The following is a 6872-nucleotide window of genomic DNA, read 5'->3' as shown; positions in this document are numbered from 1 at the left end:
TTCTGTATAATCAGAGCTCTTTTTCCAGTTCCTTGGCTTGTTAGCTGGAATTCCTCTTCAAACTGACCCTCATATCCAATGAGGGTCTGACTGTGGGTTGGTACAGCACCACATCCTCATGATAAAATGTACATATCATGTGCTGTGCCTCCACCTATTGGTTACAACAATACATCTACATATGCAGCATTCTATATTTAAAAATAGTGTCAGCTGTCCCTTTACATAATTAGAATGTTACTGTGCTTAACACAATATTATTAAAATTTCAAATGTGTAGGAATTATCAAGAATCATGTAGTTTTTCTAAATAAGTGGAGAAAATGGCTAATTGTGTATGATGAAGCCCCAGAAGTCACATGTTTTAGTGGTTTCCTTTTGGTGTGCTTTTATCTGCTGTTTCATCCTGGAGGTTTTTGTACTAGTAAAGCACTGTCTTTTTAGCTGTGTGTATACGTGCTGCTCCAAAATATTCTCCACAGTCTTCAGGGTATTTTGGGCTCAAGATGTGAAGAAAAGCTGTTTTCTCTCCATCTCCACTCACGTCGAAGCGGTTCTTAAACGGCATCTCAACAGTAGTAGTTTTAAAGTAGACATAACCAATCAGCTGTAGAGAATTGTCTCCTGCTGAACGCAGATACCAGAGGACCATGTCATAGCTTGGGATTTGATGAGTCAAGTTCAGCTTTGGCTGAACCTTGGCTTCAGTATTTAATCTCATGAACAGATCAGCTGGAGTCTGAAATATTTGTTTTTCTTTACTGAGGTAGACACCTGGAAAGAGGAGAAAATAGTTATTATTTTTATTTGCCTTAGTGCATGAATAGGCTGCAAATGAAGAAAAACATTGGTTCCTATGCCAAGATCAGACCACTCAGATTTTTAGTAGTTAATTTACAAAATAATTGGACAAAAATGCTTAAATGAATGACACCTTTGATCCAGACCACGATGATGATGGATATGATGAGATGGGGTGGCATCATCTTAAATGTGTGATAGACAGAGTGGAGTCACTTTGTAAAGCAGCAGCAGAAGGCGGAACAGGAAGTGATGATGATATTCAATTTGTCTTTTGGGGGAGATCATGCTTTTATCTCTATTAAGACACAGGTTTTTGTATGAGTGAGTCACTCTTTTTGTTACTGTGCATACTAGCTGCTCCAAAATATTCTCCACTGGTGTCAGGGTATCTTGGCTTCAGGATGTGAAGATATGCTGATTTCTCGCCATCTCCTCTAATGTCAAAGAGATTTTGGAATGGCTTCTCGATTGTAGTGATTTTATATCTAATGTACCCGATTAGCTTTAGGGTAGTGTCTCCTGCTGAGCGCTGATACCAGAGAATTGTGTCATAGTTTGGGATGTAATGAGTGAACTCCAATTTGTCCTCAATGTTTGCTTTCATGAACAGATCAGTTGGAGTTTGACTAACTTGCTTTTCTTTACTAAAGTTAGCACCTGTAAAGAATAAAAAAAAGCAGTTATTTAAAATGTATATAAATTTGAATAACAACCTTCTTATTTTTTAAATAAATATAATTAATATTTAATACCTTTTATCCAGAACACAGTGATGATGGATATGATGAGCTGAAATGGCACCATTTTGAATGTAAGAAACCAACTAGTCTCTGATGTACTTTTTGTAACAGGAGGAGGTGACAGGAAGTTGACTTTATCTTTTTTTTTTTTCTCCCATCTGACCTGATCAGTTAAAGAACATGACTATGATGGTAATCCTAACTGACTGTTTTGTTTAGGGGAAAACAAAGTCATACACTGTAGTTATTTAAAAAGGTGACAGAACAGAATAGGCTCTCAAGCCACTGAATAATTTAGTTTGTAGCCCATCTCACCGCGAGGTGAGAGGATGTGGTTTTTGTTAAGAGCAGATGGGTGTTTGCTTTACTGTGCCTCCCTGGCAGCACAGAAGTACACTGCATTGTGTTCCATCGCTGTCAGCTTAGTGATTGTGAGGGAGCCATTTTTCTTGTCACTACTCAAATCTCCGGCTAATTTAAAATGTTTTCGAAATGGCACTTCGGCGCTGTCGTCATTGAATTGTGTGTATCCATATCCAATAAGTTTCAAGGCTGTGTCCTCTGGTGGCTGCTGGTACCACAGCATTACTCTGAATTCACTTTGTCCATGTGTGCAGTAAAGCTGCACATCTTGACCAGCTTCTCTGATGACATCGGGAGGTGACTGATAAATCTGAACTCCCACTGAAACACCTACGAAAAGAGTCACAACTTGGGGTTCGTCAGTTTGAAAACAAAGTACAAAACATGTATTTTTTTTAGAAAAAAGGACGCACGTTACCTAGAAGGTGAAAAAAAAGTGAAAAACCAATCATTTCTGGTTTTATCCCCAAGGCAGATTTTTTGATTATATCCAGCATTAGCGTTACAAAGACCGTTAGACACCTGCTGTATGTGACTGGACTGTAGATGCACTGTGATTAGTTTTTTTTGTTGTTGTTTTTTTAATAGATCAGGAGACTTGTTTTCTAGTAAAAGTTGTTGCCACAGCATCACAGTGTAATAGGTTTATCTGATAAGAACATAAGTACATGCAGAATGACTGACCTTAAGCTCCAGACAAATCTACACCAGGGAGATTATACTGTAGATTTAAAATGTGTAGTTAAATACTACAATGGTTTAACTTCATTCATCTACACATTGACCTTTCACCTGATTCCTTCATAAAATTTGTTTAGCTGTTGGCAGATTTCCTCATGGAATTTAACCACTCCGGTGTATTTGACAAGCCACAAAAGCAGGTGCGATGAAGCAGTTTATTCTGTATTATTTAAAACCACTGATGATGGATTTGTGAAGTTCAGAGACAAGTTGTGTCAGTGTGCTTTGCTAGCTGCACAGTAGAAAATTGCAGTATGCTTGTGTTCCACATTTTTAAATATAAGAGATGCATTCTTTGCTGTATTCCCACTCAAGTCTCCTGAGATCTCAAAATCCTTATTGTATGAGTCTTCCATTTTGACATCTCCATAATAGAGATAACCGATGAGCCTCATAGCCGTGTCTCCGGGAGAGCGCTGGTACCACAGCATCATCCAGTAGTCAGTTTTATCATGGGTGCAGAAAATCTGAACTTTGGCTTTAGGGTTAATGATAAATTCAGATGGTGACTGATGGACATCGAAAGCCAGACTCAAACCTGGAAATAACAAATCGAAAGTTAAGTAATTTAAACATGCTAGGTTATGAAGAAAATGGTTTTTACATCTACAGTAAGTACCAGTTGCATTTATAAATGATAAACCTTTACCTGCCAGGGAACAGAAGATGAGAAAGCAGATCATTGAAACAGTATTACACTATTGGAGATTTAACTGATGCCTCTACTGAGCTCACTTGCTCAACAAAAGAAAAAAAAAATGAAACGCCGTCACTATACATTAAAATACCGGCAAAGATGACAACCCATCTGGCTGGGAGGGGTTTGTTCAAGGTCTCGTACAATAAACTTGGAAGAGGTGGTTTTTGAGAAGAGAGAGACTAGATCTACTGTTTATACCTGGCTCCACAGTAATAAATGGCACTCTGCTCTCACTCTCACTAATCAGAGCAACTAGCAAACTATGTGAAATTTGAGAAAAGGGAATCCTGTTGACCAGTGAACCAGAATACAGTGAACAACGTTGGCATGATTTCTCCTCTGAATGGGCACAGAACTGAGTCTCCTTTTACTCCTGTAGCATTTCCCTGATGTCATTTTCACACCAACTGCATTATCATCAGTGATGCTGCTTGTTCTAAAGACTATTTCTTGAGCTAGAGAGCCACCTACTGGAGAGATGCTGCTCATACGTCTCATATCACTGTGTTTGCTGACAGCACAGAAGTAAACAGCGCTGTCCTCACGCGCCAGGTCTTTCACAGTAAGAGCCCCGGTCTCAATGCTGTCTTTGACGGGAGTATTTGCCCCTTCGTATTGTGGCTTCACTTCATTCAAGATGTAAAGACGATGAGGGTCATGGTCTCTCCTTGACACTGTCTGTACCAGTACATCTGGTTGTGAGCAGCATCTTTGTTGTGGCTGCAGTTCATGCCTGCAGATTTGGACATATAGCTCCAGTGTATTGCTGGGTGCTGGGTCACCCCCTGATGCTGGCTCCCCCCCTGACAGCCAACTGTAAGCAGAAAGTATGAATTTCAGTACAACTTGTGCCCCTAAAACACTTCCTTTTGTTTTACTCAAATACTGCACCCAGTGATGATAACTTAAAGGCATCACTCAAATGGTTAAACTTGTACCTTGAACCCACAGAGACGAGGCCACAAGCGTGATGAGTATTTGAGTCATCATGGAGATGCTGTTAACATGAGAGCAGACATAATGGATGCGAGGGCTTTTAAATACTGCAGCACTTCACAGAAGGAACCTCCCGTTCAAACGCTTGGTAAGATTTTATATAGATGCAAGGAGCTGAGAGTTGAAACAGAGAGGCTGTACTAGACTGGTGGGAACTCTCTTCAAATGTATTAACAGCTTATACTTGTTCTTTTTCCAACCTTAGCTCTATAGTATATACAGTGTGAATGCCACATATTAGTATTGGTTCAAAGGCTTCAAACAGATGCACAATACTTTGAGTTGTCTTTTCTGTTTCTGTACTGTGTGTGTGTGTGTCTGCAGGTGGGCGGTGTCATACGTAGTTCTATATTATTAGCTCCCTATCAAAGGTCTGATTTAAAACTCGACTGCCAACTCATGAAGATACAGGTGCACTGCAATGGGAGCCAAGATGGAGATCAACTCGACTGGGTGGTTTTTGTACCAAAGAGCAGTGACGCGCAGCACTGTGTAACTAGCAGCACAGAAATACACTGCATTGCTGTTTATGCCGAGACTTTCAATGGTTAATGTACAGGTCTCTCCTTCCCTGGCACCCCCTTCCATCTTCACTTTCTCTTCAGGTTCAGGAACACCGTAGTTCACATTCATGTATCCCATGAATTGAAGCTGTTTGTTCTTTAATTGTCTGTACCAAAGCATTTGATTGTAACTCTGGTGGGTGTGTGAACAGGTGATTTTAGCCTCTTGTCCTGGTTTGCTGTAAATATGAGCTGGATTCTGGTCGACCAGGTCACTGACAGAGGAACCTGTTGAATTTGGATCAAAAACGGCAAACTATAGTACAACAGTAAAAAAATATGTACAGTATGTGCATAAAAATGGTTGAGTACATTACCTATTACTAGAATAGTGTTAAACATCAGGTTTAACAGCAGGATGATCATGTTCTTCAGTTATTTTGTCCTGATAAATTTGCTGTGTCTATCAACTATATTCTTGCATTTCTGTTTCCAGCCTGTCTGAGTAAACCCTCCTCCTTCTGTAGGTGGGTGGTGTCATGTTCCAACACATCACTGGCTCAGTATATGAAGGAACACTGGTGCCAGTGGGCTGATTTTTGGTTTTGCGTTGAGGAGTGATATGTGGCACTTTGGTAACGAGCAGCACAGAAAGTAAAGTGCATCACTGTTCACACTCAGTCCTTTACTACCTAATGCCTGTATGACTTGTGTATAACACACCCAACATACAATGATCAACATGTTTTGTTGTTGTTTTTCTGCAACAGTGGTTCTCTCTGGAGATGCAGGCATTTAGGTTTGGACCTCCTACCTTCATTATGAGTGGTTGGTGTCTCAGACAACAGTGAGTCAGTGAGGAAACACTGCTCCCCAATGGGGAAAAGGTGAATACAGCTGCATGATATCGTCAGTGTGGTTTATTTGTTCCTCATGAGCCGGGGAACGACTGTTACTGACTGAGAGGTTTTTGTTGGAGTCAGAGGCTTTATAGAACAATGTGCATCACTGGCACCACAGAAATATGTTGCCCCTGAGCTCAGATCCACTCAGTTTTGCAATGTTAAGAGATGACCGACTCCTTCCATCTCCACTCACACTATATTTGTCTTTGAATGGAGTTTCAACAACTGGAGCATCATATTGAACGTAGCCAAGCAGAGTCATGTCGTTCTTCCCAGCTGTCTGTTTGTACCACAGGATCACATAGAAATTAGTGTTTGAATGGTTGCAGGTTATCAGAGCATCATCTCCAACATGCTTAATCGTGGCAGCGGGGGTCTGATGAACGCTGTTCTTTGAAGGCTCTGTGGAGGAAAAAATCCAAACATCTTTAATGTTAAAATAAACTTCAAATAAATTATTCTCCAAATTAATGTTTTACCTGCTAAACAGAAGGACACTGCTGCTAATAGTATGAATAGTCTGATCATGGTTCTGAAATACATGAAAACAAACCTAACATAAAAACTACAAGCAGAGCACAGCAGGCTGTATGACGAGGAGGAGGAGGAGGAGGAGGAGGGGAAGCTAGCAAAGATGTCACACATCTGTGAATTTGTACAGTATTGTGATGTGTGGGTTGACACAGGAAGAGACAGTTTATTGTTAATCTCCGTCATTTCCTGCCGAACAAACAAGTGGTGCAGGTGTGTTATTTAATATTTGTGTGTAATATCAGAGGGTTTTTGTGAAGTGGGACTCTGACTGAGTCACTGTGGCTACTAGCTGCACAGTAGTACAGGCTGCTTTCTTCTGGGTGTCGGAGCTCCAGCACATGGAGCTTGGATTCTGATGAGCCGTCTCCAGTCACATTGAAATGCTTGTTCAGTGGATCCTCGAGGGTTGGGTTGGTGTAGTAAACATATCCAATAAGTTTTAGGGCAGTGTCACCCACTGGCTGTTGGTACCATAGGATCACATTGTAAGAACTAATTGAGTGGCTGCAGGTGATTGTTACTGAACCATGAGGTCTTCCTGTAATTGATGGTGGCTCCTGGTGGACTTCATTACCAAGTGACCCAC

The 6872-nt window shown here is 40.7% G+C and overlaps 1 long non-coding RNA gene across 1 annotated transcript; it reads right to left on the bottom strand.

Annotated features, from left to right (window-relative positions):
• Window positions 1-2100: 2100 nt before the first annotated feature.
• LOC114848428 (uncharacterized) lies at window positions 2101-3707 on the bottom strand. The gene is made up of 3 exons (XR_003784444.3): window positions 3298-3707; window positions 2326-3186; window positions 2101-2237 (listed from the first exon to the last, which is right to left on the bottom strand). It is a non-coding gene; the product is annotated as an uncharacterized LOC114848428 (long non-coding RNA).
• Between the last annotated feature and the right edge of the window lie 3165 nt (window positions 3708-6872).

The sequence above is a fragment of the Betta splendens genome, chromosome 22 (assembly GCF_900634795.4).
Source record: "Betta splendens chromosome 22, fBetSpl5.4, whole genome shotgun sequence".
In the NCBI taxonomy this organism is placed as follows: Eukaryota; Metazoa; Chordata; class Actinopteri; order Anabantiformes; family Osphronemidae; genus Betta; species Betta splendens.
This window is presented reverse-complemented; position numbering and strand designations above follow the sequence as displayed.